This window comes from Mus pahari, chromosome 7 (assembly GCF_900095145.1).
Source record: "Mus pahari chromosome 7, PAHARI_EIJ_v1.1, whole genome shotgun sequence".
NCBI lineage: Eukaryota > Metazoa > Chordata > Mammalia > Rodentia > Muridae > Mus > Mus pahari.
Genome location: NC_034596.1, coordinates 12,892,258 through 12,900,666, shown reverse-complemented (window position 1 = coordinate 12,900,666; position 8,409 = coordinate 12,892,258).

Here is an 8,409-nt window from a genome sequence, read left to right as displayed (position 1 = left end):
CCTTGTCTTTTCTATTAACTTTGGGTTGTAAGTCGAGTTTATTCGATATTAGAATGTCTACTCCAGCTTGTTTCTTCAGACCATTTGCTTGAAAAATTGTTTCTAGCCTTGCACTCTGAGGTAGTGTCTGTCTTTTTCCCTGAGATATGTTTCCTGTAAGCAGCAAAATGTTGGGTCCTATTTGTGGAGTCAATCTCTTAGTCTATGCCTCTTTATTAGGGAATTGAGTCCATTGATATTAAGAGATATTAAGGAAAAGTAATTGTTGCTTCCTGTCATTTTTGTTGTTAGAGTTGGCATCCTGTTCTTGTGGCTATCTTCTTATAGATTTCTTGAAGGATGACCTTCTTGCTTTATCTAGGGCGTGGTTTCTGTCCTTGTACTGGTGTTTTTCTGTTATTACCCTTTAAAGGGATGGAATCGTTGAAAGATATTGTGTGAATTTGGTTTTGTCATGGAATTTTTTGATTTCTCAATCTACGGTAATTGAGAGTTTAGCTGGGTGTAGTAGTCTGGGCTGGCATTTGTGTTCTCTTAGGATCTGTATAATATCTGCCTAGGATCTTCTGGCTTTCATAGTCTCTGGTGAGAAGTCTGAAGTAATTCTAATAGGCCTGCCTTTGTATGTTACTTGAACTTTTTCCCTTACTGCTTTTAATATTCTGTCTCTACTCAGTGCTTTTGTTGTTCTAATTATTATGTGTCAGAAGGAATTTCTTTTCTGGTCCAGTCTATTTGGGGTTTTGTGGTCTTCTTGAATGTTCACGGGCATCTCTTTCTTTAGGTTTTGGGAGTTTTCTTCTATAATATTGCTGAAAATATTTGCTGGCCCTTTAAGTTGATAATCTTCATTCTCATCTACTCCTATTATCCGAAGGTTTGGTCTTCTCATTATGTCCTGGATTTCCTGGATGTTTTGAGTTAGGATCTTTTTGCATTTTGCATTTTCTTTGATTGTTGTGTCCATGTTCCCTATGGAATCTTCTGCATCTGAGATTTTCTTCCATCTCTTGTATTCTGTTGCTGATGCTTGCATCTATCATTTCTGATTTCTTTTCTAGGGTTTCTATCTCCAGAGTTGTCTCCCTTTGGGTTTTCTTTATTGCTTCTACTTCCATTTTTAGATCCTGGATGGTTTTGTTCAATTCCATTTCCTTTTTGTAGCATTTGGTAGCGTTTTCCTGTAACTCTTTAAGGGGTTTTTGTGTTTCCACTTTAAAGTCTTCTATCTGTTTACCTGTGATTTCCAGTATTTCCTTCTTAAAGTCCTCCATCATCATCATAAGAAGTGACTTTAGATCTGTGTCCTGCTTTTCTGGTGTGATGGTGTATCCAGGACTTGCTATGGTGGGAGAGTTTGGTTCTGATAACCTTGGTTTCTCTTACACTTGCCTCATGCCATCTGATTATCTCTAGTGCTTGCTGCCCTCAATATACCTGATTGGAGCCTGTCCTTCCTATAATCTCAGTTGATTCAGGACTTCTCAGAGTCCAGATTTCACTGTGATTCTTTGATTGTCGGTTTCTGTGAACCTGAGATTCTGGGTTTGTCGGAGTTCTTGGCAATCAAGCTCCTCTGAGACACTCAAATACTAGTGTGACCCAGCTCCTGTTATCCTGGGATCCTGTTGTCCTAAGATCCTGGGCATGTTACAGTGCATGGAAGTGGTGTCTCCTCTGAGGAACATGGAGTTTTCTGGTCTGTTTGAAACCAAGGTAAACCTGAACTGATTAAAAGAAACCTGAGCCTCTGGTCAGGAAAGGCTCTGGTGTCCTTGTTCCTGCTGTCACAGTCCCATCACTATTGGATTGGAGCAGCTGTTGTGTTCCACTCACCAGTGATCCTAAGATCACTTGGGCAGTCCACTAGGGTCCATGAGGATATCTGCAGAATCCGCACCCTAGGTGACCCAGTGCTGGTGCAGACCAGAAGGTGCTTGTGCCCCTGGTCAGGTCAGTTCTCTGCTGCCCTAATGCTGTCTCAGGTCCCATGCACAATTGGATTGGAGCAGATGTTGTATTCCACTCACCAGTGATCCTAAGATCATGTGGGCAGTCCTCTAGGGACCGTGGGGGTGTCTGCCCACTCTGCACCCTAGGTGACCTGGTGCTGGCACAGACCAGAAGGGATTTGTGCTCTGGTCAGACCGGTTCTCTGCTGCCCTAGTGCTGTCTCAGGTCTTGTGCACAATTGGATTGGAGCAGATGTTGTGTTCCACTCACCAGTGATCCTAAAATTGTGTGGGCAGTCCTCTATGGACTGTGGGGGTGTCCACCCACTCCACGCCCTAGGTGATCCGATGCTGGTGCAGACTGAAAGGCGCCATTTATTCTTTTAAGTTGAAGGGTAATAGTGTGTTGATAAGGCCAAGGAAGATAAGTCATAGTCAACGTTTCCTGAGGGAAACTATATAATGAGGAACTGGCCTATTATCTTATAATTATCAATAATTATGGGTCTTGAAGCTCAGTTCTTTCACCCTAAATTTTTTTGGATAGTCACATATGGTTCACATTTTCAATAATGCCTAATTATATTCAATAGATAATTATAGATAATAAGCTAGGAAAGTCCTGCCTGGTGTTCAAATCTTAACAGGTATGCCTTCTAGAGGATCTTTTGGGTAATAAGCAGGTGTTTGAAACAGAAAAAAAAAAAAAAAACAAAGGTACAAAGCAAGAAGGTGGGAAGTACACATATAAGCCCAGTAATGGGGTAAACAGTGAAGTGTCTATAAAATGAGAACTTTAAAATGCTTCAAGTTCATCAGAAGTAACATGGTGTAAGAAAGTCTTCTCATCAGGATGAGACTAAACATGTAAGCGGCCAAGAAAGCATCAAGCCTAGATTGTACATAACCTTCTTCTATCTGAACTCTTGGAAGGCCAAGATCACTCCTCATATCTTATCTTTTGTAGCAATAACTCCTATGTAATATATTAATGGGATAAATTAGGCATTTGAAATAATTATTAATAATAATTTTGGGGTCCAGGGAAGTGGCTCAGTGGTAACAGTCATTTATTACTCTTAGAGAGGATTCGTGTTTGGTTTCCAGCACCCACATGGCTACTTACAGCGACTGTAATTCTAGCTCCAGATAACTCACTACCTTCTTCATATACTCCATGTGGTGTGCAGACATACGTGCAGGAAATACATGCATAAACATGAAGCAAAAATTAAGATAAGTTTACTAGATCTACCTAATTTTCTCTGTGCATACGATTGCTGCATGAGACATATTTTAGCAAATTATTATGTAGTTATCATTTTCTCCAAGTTAATTCACATATAACTCAAATGTATGTCTATAGTTAAGTATTTCTCTCTCACATAATAGTTTTATTGTAACAGAAATATTTTAAAATTGTGAAGTTCTCTATAATTTGACAGCATTTAAAGTTTGGGGTTCAGTTCATGATTTAATCAGACTTCTTAATCATAAGCTCTAATATGTACAGTAACTTAAATTATTGAGATGCTCTGCTAAATATATGAAAGAGTTAGTATGGTAGTTTAAGTTTAGACAACATCTTTCTCTATAAGAAGCACTTGATGAGAGGAACCTGATATAGCTGTCCCCTGAGAGACTTTACCAAAGCTTGACCAATTCAGATGAGGATGGATGCAGCCAACCATTGAACTAAATGTGGGCACCCCAATAGAGGTGTTAGGGGAAGTATGGAAGGAGTTGAAGGAGTTAGCAACCCCACAGGAAGAACAACAATATCAACCAACCAGACACCCCAAAGTTCCCAGGGTCTAAACTTCCAAACAAAGAGTACACATGGAGGGACCCATGTCCACAGTTGCATATGTAGCAGAGGTTTACCTTATCTGGCTTCAATGAGAGGGGAGCCCTTTGGTCCTGTGGAGGCTTCATGCCCTAGTGTAGGGGAATGCCAGAGTGGTGAGGTGAGAGTGGGTGGGTGGGAGAACACCCTCATAGAAAGAAGGGGAATGGGGGGAGGACATAGGAGGTATAACTGGCAAGGAGAAGAACATTTGAAATGTAAATAAATAAAATAAGAAAAAGAATCGAAGTTCTTAAGTAGTAAACCATTTGTTCAGTTTTGCACAAACACAAGCAAAACCAAGAACTGAACTCAAATTATTGCCAGGCAAATTTGTCTTCTAATTTTCTGGTGTATCCCTAGAACCAAGCCAACTGTAGTCCTCATGTTCTTACCCTTCCAAAATTACAAACAATATCACAATTCACTTTTAATGCAGTTTCCATGGAAAAACTCCTCTTCTATTTCCATAGTTATCATTCTGTTTTCAGTACTAAAGGCACATATTTGTCTCAGCCAAATTAATTGCTACCCTTTTAGGAACACCTAAAAGTTGCCCAAGTTTGCTTAGTGTGGTGGTTTGAAAAGAATATTCCCCATGTGCTCCTTTGAATGCTTAGCCACCAAGGAATGGCACTATTTAAAAAAAAAAAATAGGAGACATAGCCTCTTTAGAGTAGCTGTGGCCTTGTTGAAGTAAGTAAGTCATTGGGAGTGGGCTTTGAGATTTCAAAAGTACAAGGCAGGCCCCATAGCTCTTTCTTCCTGCTGCCTGTGGATCTAGATGTAGAACTCTCAGCTACTTCTCAGCACAATGTCTGTCTCTATGCTGCCATGATTCCTCCTTGATGAGTATAGACCAATATAGGCTTATATTTTTAAAAAATCTGCTTTAATATGTGTACTTAAATGCTTTAAACTCCCTTCTAGTCCATTGCCTACCAGTGGTAGTGGAAAGGAAATGTTAATAGGGCAAAGGAAGATATGGACCTGTTTAGAAATAGTTCTTTGGGGTGAATCCAATCTGTATTGTCAGGTTATCGCCAATTTAGTTTACATGAATCAGCAGTAGTAGCTCAATCTATTTGTAAACACCATTCACAAATCAGCAATAACAATTTGATCCAGAAGAAACATTGAGGATCTGCCAAGCTGCTAGAACACAGCAAGAAGTTCATTGGTACACTTCTCTCTACGAAGTCATAACAAAGGATAATCAGCAAAGAAGGCAAGACAAACCAGCACCCGGCATTTTCAGCCAAGACCAGCATCAGCAAAGCCCAACAAAAACCAGCAGAGCAGCAAGCAAACCAGTGCCACACAGCGTCGTCCTCTGGCTGGCTGGATAGTTATATATACTTTTCCCCAAACATCATGTGTTCTCTCAAGCATCCACTCTAACAAAACATCATATGCCCTTTTTCCAGGCAGTTTCCAGAAAAACACCAAGTGTCTGTTCTCAGCAAAACATCCTCTCATAAGACAGTTTCCATAAAAACATCACATGACACAATGGATTCTCCAAAGAAAGTATAATTTCCACTTTACACTAAATGTCTGACACTTTAATCAAGCCCCAATTAATTTTTTTCTTTTATCATTGTATTGTGTTCACAGACTCTTAGAACAGTGATTAAGATGGTATGTTACGGCTTGTATTTATCCATTAACTAACATCCATTAAAGATGGATAAACTAATGCTTTTGTATTTTTCTAGCTAGTTTATAAAATAACTTTTTTTGTTCATACATAGAAAGATCTGTAATCAATCATATTGGTGAAACCACCTTCTCATTTTCTGTTCACTTCCCAAGCTAACTTCTGTGGCTTTAACTCTTGTATATCTCACAAATGAGTGGCATTTGTCATTCCATAAGTCATTATGCACTATTGAAAATCATTTTTATGTTAGGCACACTCAAGCATGCTTTCCTAGTTTTTCTGTAAACCTTTAAAAGAAATGTTTGTTACTTCCATTTTCATTTCATAAGGACACTAACTAAAGCCAAAAAATAGTTAACCAGATAAAGACAGAACTTAGTTAAAAAATGATCATTCCCCTTGTTTGTTCTTAGACTTAGTAGCCAAGGAGCTATAAGCTACTTGGCTTATAAGCCAAGGGAAGGGATATAAGCAGAGAGAACAAAAGACCAAAGCATATCTTCAGATGCAGAGCTGTAGCCAGTCCCCCTGCCCACTTTCCTCACACAAGTACCTGGTGGCAGAGAAAAGAAGAAAACAATCTTTCTTCTATGATTATGGTTTGGCCTTATGGGTAGACATGATTTAAAGGATCTTTTTCTCTATGGTTAGTGTTTGGCCTTACAGGTGGGTATGACTTAGAGCACTGAGGGGACATGTGTTTTGATGGAGATTTGACAGAAGGAAGGTAACAAGATGGAGTGTTTATAATTTTTTAGAGACATCCTGGACATTTTTAGTTTCATTTTTCATAAAACTACCACATTATTAACACCTCTCTAGAGATGAGGAAACTTAAATTAGGTAAAGATTAATGCTTCATTTCCTCAGAAGATAGGGTAGGGTAACTGGAGAGGAACATAGGGTTGACAGAGTGACTGGGTAAGTCCATTTAGGCACGGAAGGAAAAATAAAAGCTAACATTAAATGTACTCTTAGATGCAAGAAGTGTTGCTATGAGAACACTACAGACAGGCTGGGCAGTCATTGACAGATCCATGAATATTTGAAAACAACAACAATAATGTGTCTATATATAACATACATAGGATAAGCTCTAACAAATGACCCAGGAGCATTATAAAGCTAGCATGAGCAATTTGTGAGTTTCTAATATCTTTCTAAGTAGACTGTATATGATTACTTAGGAAATTTAGTGACCCTATAGATCATAGGAAAGATGTGCAAAATCCATTAGATTATGTATAAAATTGAAGCTGCGCTCTGGGTTAAGTAAAGCTGTGACTTTCTCAGACTTAGATTGCAAGAAACACTATGCACATAATTACTATAGACTAGAAATATATATGTTCCCGTGTCCAGTACCAGGGAACACTATACAGGTCCATTGATTTAGATAAACATGAGTAGTTTCTGTCTGTTTCAGGTTGACTACCAGGGATCTCTCTAGCCCATTGTTGACAGGGCCATCATCAAGAGGAGATAAGGAATCAGCTAAGGAATAGGGAATCAGGCACAGTGGTCAATGGAATCTTGCAGGTCTGACTGACTAGCAGTCAGATTGCTTCTTTATTTCTACAGGTTTAACCGAAGAAGGACAGACTATCCAAGAAGTACAGATTATGTGTTTGATTTTTCATTACATGTCCATGGTTATAAGTTTAGTTACAATTAGAAAGTACAAGTAGAATAGATTTTATTTTTATTTTTATTATCAGCCCTGTAACTCCAATTTAAAGACTCTAAAGAATGTTTGTTCCAAAGCAAACATATTTATTATATGACAGCCTGCTTTTATGCTGGCAATATTTATAGTTTTAAAGTACCCCAGACAATGGAAATTATTTGAATTGGTCTTTTTATGAATACAAATACTAATTTCTAACTCCTTTGACTATATATTGTTTCATCATCTATGCTATAAAGTAGGGAACGATTATTTTAGTCAAACTATCTTATTTATGAGGAACTATTCTTCCAGGGATGAACCCTGTGTAACCCCCTATCTTCAAACTATATTTTCAGAGAGCTTTAAGCATATTAAAAAAAGAAGGCCTTGAATCTGTAACAAATTTTCCTGGCCAGTAAAAGTTTGTTTGCCCTGAACTAATTATACTGTTGGAGTTTGCAAGGGGCTGATAGCCCAAGATCATCCTTGGAGTTGTAGCCTCATTATCTGTGCTATCATGATATCCAGGGCATAAGAGAGACGTTCATTGTATAAATATACCACAGTGGATATTATGCAGAAAGCTCAGAATACTCACAATACAACTCACAGATCATATGAAACTCAAGAAGGAAGACCAAAGTGTGGATGCTTCAGTTCTACTTAAAAGGGGGAACAAAACAATCACAGGAGTTAGAGGGAGGGCCTTGGGAAGGAGAACCGAGGGGGAGGGTAAAGGGGGCAGGACATGAGATGTACAGATGGTCAGGAAATTAAACAGAGGTGTGTAGGGGATGAAAACCTGGGGGATAGCCACCAGAAAGTCCCAGATGTCAGGAAAACAAGAGGCTCTCAGGACCCAACGGGGATGAGATTAGCAGAAATACCCAACAAAGGGTAGAGACCATATCCAGAAGTTAGGCATGGTCCCCAGTTGAGGGATGGGGCAACCTACCCATCTCAAAAATATTAACCCAGAATTGCTCCTGTCTATAGGAAATACAGAGACAAGGAGTGGAACACAGACTGAAGGAAGGGTTATCAAGAGACTGCCCCAAATGAGGATCCATCCCATATGCAGCCACTAAACCCAGACATTCTTGCTGATGCCAAGAAGTACTTGCTGACAGGAGCCAGATATAGCTGACTCCTGAGAGGCTCTGCCAGAGCCTGTCTAATATAGATGTGGATGCTTGTAGCCAACAATTGGTCTGAGAACAGGGGACCACAATAGAGGAGTTAGGGGAAGGACTGAAGGAGCTGGAGGGGATTGCAACCC